The 10,920-nt window shown below is 38.9% G+C and overlaps 1 non-coding gene across 1 annotated transcript; it reads left to right on the top strand.

The window, feature by feature from the left end:
* Positions 1-9,993: 9,993 nt before the first annotated feature.
* LOC122679686 lies at positions 9,994-10,098 on the top strand. The gene has a single exon (XR_006336483.1). It is a non-coding gene; the product is annotated as a U6 spliceosomal RNA (small nuclear RNA).
* Positions 10,099-10,920: the final 822 nt, after the last annotated feature.

The following is a 10,920-nucleotide window of genomic DNA, read 5'->3' as shown; positions in this document are numbered from 1 at the left end:
CCACATATTGAGTAATGAATGTGTGTGGAGACACTTTGATGGGCATTTTGACATTCAGTTCCCTATAAAGACAAGTCTTAATTCCATGTTTTAAATGAGAACAACGAAGACAAGAAAGATTATTTAATGTGCCCGAAGTTAGTAACTAAAAGAGCTGGAATTTGAAGGCAGAATCTTAAGTAGTGAAGTCTGTTTGATAAAAAAGAGATGTTAACTGAAGGAGGTAAGTGAGAAGACTGTTCTTGAATAAATAGGCTAGTTACAGATTTCCTCCCTGTGGAAGTCTATGGCATTTAGGAGACAGGCCATGCCTTATAAATGGGAAAAGTATGTAATTTATAGACGGTGATGTTGATATTTTATTTGGAGAACAATGTTACCCAAGAAATTCTCAAGATTTACTGATTATTATTTTTATATATTGACAATGCTTAAAATACTACGATGTACTTATTTTGACTACCTTTTACTCTGCTCATTGTTTTAAGAAATATGAAATGGTTCGGGTGGGTTAGATGGGAATTGTCAGTATTTCCTTCAGTGCAGTAATGATTCTAGAGATCATCTGATTCCATCTAGTTCTGAGAACGGGCATCCAAAATATTACTTTTTTTGGTGATGGTTCAAAGTATGGTTTTTAATCTGTGTTTTTTTATGTCCTCAAACCTTACATGTTAGAGTAGATACAGTCACTTCTCATAGTATTAGACTCTTCACATACATTGTTTCATTTAATCACACAAAAAGATATTTTTAAGGTATTTTTTTTCTTTTTTAGGTAAAGAAACTGATACTTGAAGAGGTTAAGTAACTTGTCAGTGGTCATATAGAGTTCTTGAGATGGAAGGAAGACTTGATCTTAGCTGACCCTAAGTCTATGATATTACATTTCTTGATACTTTGCTTATTTCATGTTTTTTAGCTTCTGGGGAGGATATTGTTTTACTCCTTTCTTTATTTTTTCTATTTTTTCTCTCCTTCCCTCCCTCTCTTCTTTTTTTCCTTCCCTTCTTTCTCTCTCTTTTTCTTTCTCTTTCCCTCACTCCTTCCCTCCTTTTTCTTTTCCACGTATTTGTTAAGTGAAAACCAGACTGAGTACTTTTGACAGAAGCTTCTTAGTTCCTCTCACAATTATATTTTCAAGCACCCTTTCAAATGAATACATATTAAAATAGAAACCTGCACAACTGTCAGCTAATGTCATCTCTTTGTCATAATTTTTTTTAAGAAAAACTAAATTTGATTTGTTTTTGCTTTATTGTCTTGGACAGAATTTTATAGACATCACCTCAAAGGATTTTGCCCAGTCTTCAAGATGGCCTTGTCTCAAAAAGGGGGCTGGTGAGTCTGACCTTGGAGGTATCTTGTCTGTTATTGAATCAGTAGCTGCTAGAGCTGTCAGGGACTCTTAGAAATTGTTTTTAGAAAATGAGTCAGAGACTCTGAAAATGAAGTCATCTCTTTTATTTTTAAAATGAGGTTATTAATAACACCTACCTAAGTGGTTATGAGTATTACATCAATTGATATTTGTAAAGCATTTTGAATTGTGGCAAGCACATGATAAGAACCATAGAGTATTTGAAAAACTGATGTAATAATAACAGGAGTTTGTGATGGACAGGGAGGCCTGGCGTGCTGCGATTCATGGGGTCGCAAAGAGTCGGACACGACTGGGCGACTGAACTGACGACTGGTAGATGTCTGTAGCTGCACAGTGAAAAAGGCAGTGTGGTTTTCTGCACCGATAAGCCCAGGTTCCAGCTCACCTGTAAGACTTTGGGCAAACTGTCTAGCCTCTTGGAAGTACAGTTTTGCTCAATCTCGAGAACATGTCTGTTATTTTGACTTCATGCGTTACTGTGAGGACTGAATGAGGTAACACAGGCAAAGTGGAGGGTGCCTGTTAGGAGTGCAGTGTGTGTGAGCCAGCTTTAGGGATTTTATTTTTATAACATAATTATTTCTGCTACGGCTTGGGGGTGGAATGCTTAATGAAATTTAGGCCAATTCACAAACTCTGTATAACTTGAAAAAGAAGCGTTCCAGAAGGTTATTACTTTACTATCCAGCATGAGGAAGGAAGAATTTCTTCTTGCCTGGCAACAAGCTAGCTGAGAAGAGATGTTATAACTCAGCCAATGAAAAGCCACCTCAGTGCAAATTCCCGTTTTCTCCAACAGACTCTGTCCACACCCCTTCCAACTTTCCCTTCTCCTCTGTAACAGAACTGCCCTCTCCTTTGTATTCCCGACTTGCCTGTGGTTTGCCATAGATTGTGTGTCCTGAATTGCAATTTTGTTGTATACAAACTCACTTTGATGATAAAATAACTGGCTGTTTTATTGTTTTAAGTCAATACTTAGGATTTTTTCTATAAAAACAATGTCACCTGTGAATAAAGATAAGCCCAAGAGGATGACAGGGAGCAAAGAAGAAATTATGGTAGAAAAGATAAGATGAAGCCGGAAGTGAGGTGACTTCTTTTATCACCGCACACTTACTGCAGTGATAAAGCCGTCTACTTTTTTTCTTACTTTTAAGAATTTTTAAGAATTTCTGGTACATCAGTATAATAAATTACAGTTTGCAAAGTATATTGCTATACCTTATTTTGTAGTGTATAGAGAATAACCATAATATCAATGTTTCAATTTTTGGGGGGGAGGGCATGTAAAGCCTCGACTCAGAATGCCCAAATATAGTCATAGCTGAACAAAAAAAGGAGTCCAATGTGTAAAAGTTCAGGGTCACTCCATATATACTCCATTTCACATCAGGATGATAAAGTCTCTGTGGGGAAGGGGCCACAGTTTGTTTTGTTTCCTGTATTTTTCTCACTCAGCGTCAGGCATCTGTTATGATCAAGCACACACATTGATTTGAATGTCATCTTATTTTGCGCTGAAGTCTGTAAATGGCTCTGTAAGGTGGGTTAATGATAATTTAAGGTAGCAGAATAGGAAGACTCAAACTTCTGTTTTGTTTCCCGTCCCTTTGAAGACGTAGCTGTTCATCCTTGGGGACAGAAATCTCATTTTTATGCATTTTCAGACTAATCTTAGCCCCATAAAAGAAAAAGTGCTATCTGTTGTCTGAGGCCTAAAATATTTTATGCATCCTAGTTAATTATTAAATTTCCTTGTTAAAGAAAAAAAATGTAGAGAAAGACAAGTGGACAGTGGCCCTAGGGTTGAGAGTGAAGGGCTACTTTGCTTGGTAGCTTAGGAAAAGATGAGAGGAGCTCTTCTGAGATCAGGAAGGATGATTGCACTTCCGGTTTTCTTATATTTTCATGAGCTAGTGAGGCCTACCCCCAATGGCATAGTGATAGGTTGAAAGGACACAATTTGATTTGCAAATATAGAGACATAGGGTCATTCATGCACCTTGGGTGTCAAGGAGCAATTTATACTCATGATACTAGCTAAGTGCTAAGTGTGCTAAGTACCACTGATCTAAGAAACATCTTTGTCTCTTGAGGATGCAACACAGTATGGGCTTTTCAAACCTCGCTGTCCCTTGTAATTACCCAGAACATTTGCTAAGGACAGAGAATTAGGCAGTACATCACAGATGCACTGAGTCAGAATATTGTTCTAGAATGGAACATGAAAATCTGTATTTTTCCTTTCTCGTCAGCCCTGCTCTGAGATGTGAACTGCTAGTTGAGAACTCCTAGTCAGATGATAAAACAAGGGTTTTAGATTCAGACCAGTGAGGGCTTAAGTTGAAGCTTGGCCACTAATTTTGGACATGCTACCTGAATTCTATGGGGTACAGATTCTTATTTATACAGTGGGGATAAAAATGTCTACTTTTCAGATATATGGGGAGATTAAATGGGATACTGTATTTAGAGGTTTCACTTTGGTGCTTACCCTAACATGTAATAGACAGTTAATAAACATGAATACATCCCTCCATCTCTTTATTTTTCTGTTGGATTTCAGGACATCATTCTATTTAGGGAACCAAGTGCCTTGGAATTTCTGAGTTAGTCCCCCTCTTTGTTGTCTAATCTCAAAGCTCTCCTTTATCATAAACCTGTCCATGGCTTCATCTGAAATTGTTCTAGGTTCTGACTGGCAGGTGAGAACACTGGGAATGACACATGTGAAATGACTCTGTGCCCTAATCTCTGCTCCATGAGAGCCATCTTGGAGGTAGTACAACTGAAGGTAATTAAAAGATTGCTTCTTCTGAGCCTGAATCTTTTCTGACAGCCTTATATGAAAAATCTCCTTTGTGTTTTTCAGAAATGGTACCATAGATAGATTAAGCCATTAATCAGGTTTAGCCAGGAAGGAAATGTCTATTTTGATTATGTTAACACTTGGTCCAGTGATTACAGATGGGTTGCTTCAGCGTTCATGGATATATGGGATGGTGTTTTTCTAAAATGGAAAGAGTTTAAAGTTAGAGGAACCTGTCCTTAAGCCCCTTCTCCCTTCCTTACTTCCTTATTTTTCTTCTTTTAACTATATAGATTTGTTAATTAAATTAAAATTACTGCCCTTAACCTTCCTTTCTTTTTCTATAAAATGGAAGTGGCAACCCTTCTTAAACCATCACTCAAGAACTTTTACAAAGACTAAATAATTCTCATTTTATAAACTGTAAATTTCTCTGTAAAATAAATACAGTATTTGTGTTTCATGTTTATATCTCAGTTGAGTCTGAAATGAGGATGTGCAAGAAAAGGGGAAAAATTTTTTCCACAATTTTTCCATGTATTGATTGGCCATTCATGCAATCACTTCTCATTAAGCAAATATTACTTGATAAACTATGCTAGAACACAGACTCTACTAAACACTTGCACTTGTACTTTGCATTTAATTTTTACATCAGGTCTGAATGGTAGTTATTATTATCTTCATTGAGAAATTTGAGATCCAAAAAAGATGAGTAATTAGACCAAGGTCACACAGCTAGTGGTAAAACGGAGATGCTAGCTTCGGTCTGTCTGATGACGGTAAGACCGGGCAGTGTGCAGACTTGAAGAAAGTGATTTTTAAAAGGTGTTAAAGCCTGATGTGTTTTGGATGTCGCAGCAAGATCCCGTGTTGAATAATAAGAATTTTTTTGACTCTCATCACTTCTGCAAATTTGCATCTGATAAAATCAGCCATTTATTCACCCTTGCCCTAAACCAACAAAGTCATGCAGACCTACTTTAAACTTATGTTTGATAAGAGGGCAATTTAGATTCTTCTGTCAGTTACAGCTCACCCCCCAGTCACGAAGCAGAACAAAATATGGAGTGATATGGTGACGAGGGTGACAGAGACACCTGTGGGACTGGGGCGAGTGGTAATGATTCAGTCAGTTTCTATCATTCTCAGAATTGCGGGGGCAGAAGCACCTAGATTTTTAAGGGACGCATCAGAAGATAATTGTGGCTTCATAAATAATTGTTGCACTAAAGTCCTGGGAGGATGAAATTCAGAATGACAACTTGGGCCCCAACCATGGCCTGCAGAGTTGCAAAGCCCAGGGTACTGTCTTTCTTTTCTTCTTGTCTGGTCCCCTGCAGGTCTCACAAACGTGGAATGCGGGAGGAGGTTCTCCTGGGAACTCATGTTCATTTGCCCTGCATCTGCCTTGAATTTCCACTCTTATTACTTCCTTCAGGTCATTATACCTACTGCAATTTCTTCTCTTCAAAGCTCTTGACTTTAGCACCCTCTGGGCTTTAAACTGTGACACTGTTACAGCTCCTCTATGTGGGGTCTACATGGTTCCTACTTTCAAGGTTCTCCCTCCTTTTCATCATCTCTTAATGAATTGCTGGATGAATCCATTTATTCAAGATCCCATTTGGTCTAAGGTAATCATGCTGGGGATCTTGGAATTATTATAAAGTGGAGGAAAAGAAAGTGAAACAATGGATTCTATCATTTATTTTTATCCACTAGGTTGTACCTACTGAAAAGGGATCTCTGACATTGGTTTGAGTCCCAAGATTTTACACTTTGGCTTGTATGAACACAGCCACAGAGGCTTGCTTGTGACTGCTTTAAGAAATATTTTCCATACTGCACCCAGAAGCATTGTTTCCTATTCTAACTTTCAGATTTCATAAAGTCACTTGGCCCTCCTATAAGATGAAACAGAAAGGTGATATAGGTTTTGGAATGAGTTCTGACACAAGCAGGGGTGGCTTCATGGGCATACAACCCTTGCAGTAGCTCACACTCAGGTCCCGGGCTTGGCTTAATGTGCTACAGTATTTGTCTTGGAATTCTTAATAAACTTGACAAAAGAGGCCTTGCACCTTCATTTTGAACTGGCCCCTCCAAGTAAGGAAGCAGACTCCTCTTTCAAGCTTATGATTAGTTATGTTTCTTCTCTGAACTTCAATTTTCTTATCTGTAAATTGGAAACAGCATAGTTATATATATCTCACAGTATTTTTGAGCAGAATAAATCAGATATAATCAGATATAGCAAATTGGCTAACAAAGCTTTTGCACATGCATCAGTTCAGTTCAGTTGTTCAGTGGTGTCTGACACTTTGAGACCCCGTGGACTGCAGCACGCCAGGCCTCCCTGTCCATCACCAACTCCTGGAGCCTACTCAAACTCATGTACATTGTGTTGGTGATGCCATCCAATCATCTCATCCTCAGTTGTCCCCGTCTCCTCCCGCCTTCGATCTTTCCCAGCATCAGGGTCTTTTCCAATGAGTCGGTTCCTCGCATCAGGTGGCCAAAGTATTGGAGTTTCAGCTTCAGCGTCAGCACTTCCAATGAATATTCAGGACTGATTTCCATTAGGATGTACAGGTTGGATCTCCTTGCAGTCCAAGGAACTCTCAAGAGTCTTCTCCAACACCACAGTTCAAAAGCACTCAGTTCAAAAGCACTCAGCTTTCTTTATAGTCCAACTCTCACATCTATACATGACTGCTGGAAAAACCACAGCCTTGACTAGACGGACCTTTGTTGGTAAAGTAAGAGGCTTTTTAGTTCTTCTTCACTTTTGGCCATAAGGATGGTGTCATCTGTGTATCTGAGGTTACTGATATTTCTCCTGGCAATCTTGATTCCAGCTTGTGCTTCATCCAGCCTGGCATTTTGCATGATGTACTCTGCACATAAGTTAAATAAGCAGGGTGACAATATACAACCTTGATGTACTCCTTTCTTGATTTGGAACCAGTCTGTTGTTCCATGTCCAGTTCTAACTGTTGCTTCCTGACCTACATACAGATTTCTCAGGAGGCAGGTAAGGTGGTCTGGTATTCCCACCTTTTTAAGGATTTTCCAGTTTGTTGTGATCCACACAGTCAAAGGCTTTGGCATAATCAATAAAGCAGAAGTGGATGTTTTTATGGAACTCTCTTGCTTTTTCGACAATCCAGCAGATGTTGGTAATTTGATCTCTGGTTCTTCTGCCTTTTCTAAAACCAGCTTGAACATCTGGAAGTTCATGGTTCACATATTGCTGAAGCCTGGCTTGGAGAATTTTGAGCATTACTTTACCAGCGTGTGAGATGAGTGCAATTGTGAGGTAGTTTGAGCATTCTTTGGGATTGCCTTTCTTTGGGATTGGAATGAAAACTGACCTTTTCCAGTCCTGTGGCCACTGCTGAGTTAAGTCAGCACTAGAACATTGGTTATATGTGTGCAGAGTTTATTTTTGTACTGGCTGCTGCTGCTGCTAAGTTGCTTCAGTCGTGTCCAATTCTGTGCAACCCCATAGACGGCAGCCTACCAGGCTCCTCTGTCCCTGGGATTCTCCAGGCAAGAATGCTGGAGTGGGCTGCCATTTCCTTCTCCAATGTATGAAAGTGAAAAGTGAAAGTGAAGTCACTCAGTCCTGTCCGACTCTTAGCGATCCCATGGACTGCAGCCTACCAGGCTCGTCCATCCATGGGAGTTTCTATGCAAGAGTACTGGAGTGGGTTGCCATTGCCTTTTCCATTTTTGTGCTAGAGAAGATTATTATTTAGATTTTGCTTTTGTGAAATTAGTTTAAATAGGAAGTAAGAATGCTCCCTTTTCACCCAAAGGCTACTCATTTGAATCAATGTGCAGGCTTGGTAAGCAGAGTGGTGAGGATAATACTGCAACAGACGCAAAGGCTAAGAAATCAGTCAGTTCTCATTATGGTCAAGCCAATACCAGGAGCACTTACACTTCTCAGGGAAACACTGAGCTTGGCCAGCTATACTTGACAGCCAATGGTAAAGTGAGCAGTCAGAAAAAATGTAAAGAAGAGTTGTGTACCCGTGGCTGATTCATGCCGATGTATAGCAAAAACCATCACAATATTGTAATATAATTATCCTCCAATTAAAATAAATAAATTAATCAAAAAAAGACACAACTAAGAAAAAAAAAAGAACTAAGATTTAATGAGCTTTTAATAACTTTGTGTCTAGTGCTGATCCAGCTGATTCAAATGCATTATTTCATTTATCTTCCTAAGAACCCCATGAGGTAGATGACACCCGTGACATCTTATAGATGAGAAAACTAAGCTCACAGAATATTAACAGTTCTAGAGGACAGCCTAGAATTGATAGTATTTGGAGCCCATACTATTTAAGGACAGAGATAAACAGGGCAATGATGATTTGTTGTTGTTCAGTCACTAAGTTGTGGACTGCAGCACACCAGGCTCCTCTACTATCCACTATCTCCAGGAGTTTGCTCAAATTCATGTCCTTCAAGTCGGTGATGCTATCCAACCAACTCATCTTCTGTCATCCCCTTCTTCTCCTGCCTTCAATCTTTCCCAGCATCAGGTCTTTTCCAACGAGTTGGCTCTTTACATCAGGTGGCCAAAGAATTGGAGCTTAAATTTCAGCATCAGTCCTTCCAATGAATATTCAGGGTTGATTTCTTTTAGGATTGACTGGTTTGATCTCCTCCAAGGGACTCTCAAGAGTCTTCTCCAGCACCATAGTTCGAAAGCATCAGTTCTTCAGCTCTCAGTCTTGTTTATGGTCCAACTCTGACATCTTCTAATGAGCAAGCATCTTTTAATTTCATGGCTGCAGTCACTGCAGTGATTCTGGAGTCCAAGGAAATAAAATCTGTCACTGCTCCCACTTTTTCCTCTTCTATTTCCCATGAAGTGATGAGACCAGATGACATGATCTTAGTTTTTTTTAAATGCTGAGTTTCAAGTCAGCTTCTTCACTTTCCTCTTTCACCCTCATTAAGGGGCTCATCAAGATAATCTCATTAAGATTATCTGGTAGCAAATGGATTTCATTTCAGGATATAACTAATTTTTGGTAGGGCTATGTCAAGAAGGATTCTGAGACTATCTAAATGGGAGGTATAGAGTGCCTTGATCAACTAGCTATGTCTGCCTTGGGTTTTGGAAAAGTGGCATGTAAGGCAGAGATCTGCCAACCTTGACCTAGTCTTCTCATTCTACAGACTTAGTCATTTTACATCATGACTGAGAAGTTACCGTGGTTACGAAGTATAGCGTGAAATACTGCCTAAGTCTGCTTTTATCCTGAAGTCACTGATGCTTACAGCAAGGCTGTTTCACCAACCAGGCAACCAAACAACTAACAGAAAGCAAAGCAAAACAAAAAGGAATAAATGTATTGGCATTTCAAGCATTAATAGGAAAAGTATTAGTGCTTAGAATGTTCTTTCTAAGATCCATAAAATCAAAATGTAGAGTGTTTCCAACTTTAGTATGCAATAATAGCCTCTACAAAGTTTCTAAAATACAGATTGCTGGACCCAATTTGCAGAATTTTTTGATTCAGGAAGTTTCTGGGGGTTGGGGCTAAGAATCTGCATTTCTAGCAAGTTCCTGGCTGATGCTCTAGTATGGGACAATGCTTTGAGGACTCCCTGTTAGTAACTTTTCTTTGACATTGATCTGATTCCTCTTAAAATAAAATTAATTATTCAACCATGCATTTTTAAAAATAAATCTGGGAGGCTCAGCCTGCCATCTATTTGGGGTTTGTTAATAAGCTCTGAATATTATCTCAAAACTTTTTTATTTGGTGTTTGCTTCAGCAGCCTGTATACTAAAATTGAAACAATACAGAGGAGACCAGCATGCCCCCTGCTCAAGTATGACATGCAAATTCATGAAGTTTTCCATATTTTTGAAATCTCGTGTGTGCTGTTGGTAGGAATGAAAAGTGATACAGCCACTATAGAAAACAGAATGGAGATTCCTCAAAAATTAAAATACCATATGATCCAGTAATCCCATTTCTGGGTGTATAGCCAAGAGAATACAACACAGGGTCTCCCAAGAGTTATTTGCATACTCAAGTTCATTGCAGCATTATTCACAATACATAAGAGGTAGATGCAACCCAATATCCATGGACAGATGAATTGATAAAGAAAGCATGGTATATTCATGCAATTAAATATTATTCAGCTTGGAAAAAATAGAAATCCTGTTACATGTTACAACATGGATGAAACTTGAGGTCTTTATGCTAAGTGAAATAAGCCAGTTTCCCAAAGATAAATGCTATATGATTCTACTTATACAAGGAATCTAAAGTAGTTCAACTCACAGGAGCAGAAAGTAAAGTGGTAGATGTCAGGGTCTGGAAACAGTAGGGAATAGGGAATTGGGTGCAGAGCTTCAGTTTTGCAAAATGAAAAAGTTTTAGAGCACTGCGAATGTACCTAACACTACTGAACTGTACCTTTAAGATAGTGAAGATGGTAAATGTTATATGTGTTTTGTACTATGATTAAAGAAAAATTGCTAAAGATAACATTTTCCCTGGAGGGCAATTCTTAGTTGGGGAGGAGTCTGGAGAGAAGTGAAGTAGCTCTTTGTAGCTACTCAAATGTGAGCTGGGGACTTACCCTTGTTCCAGTGTTAGCACGCTTCCCCCTACCTCTCGGCCTATGGATTCCTAACCTCTCATATATGATTCTTTAAAGCATTCATGCTTGGGTCCAA

This window comes from Cervus elaphus, chromosome 21 (assembly GCF_910594005.1).
Source record: "Cervus elaphus chromosome 21, mCerEla1.1, whole genome shotgun sequence".
NCBI classification, from domain to species: domain Eukaryota; kingdom Metazoa; phylum Chordata; class Mammalia; order Artiodactyla; family Cervidae; genus Cervus; species Cervus elaphus.
Note: the sequence above shows the minus strand (reverse complement) of the source record. Positions and strands in the feature narration are given on the sequence as shown.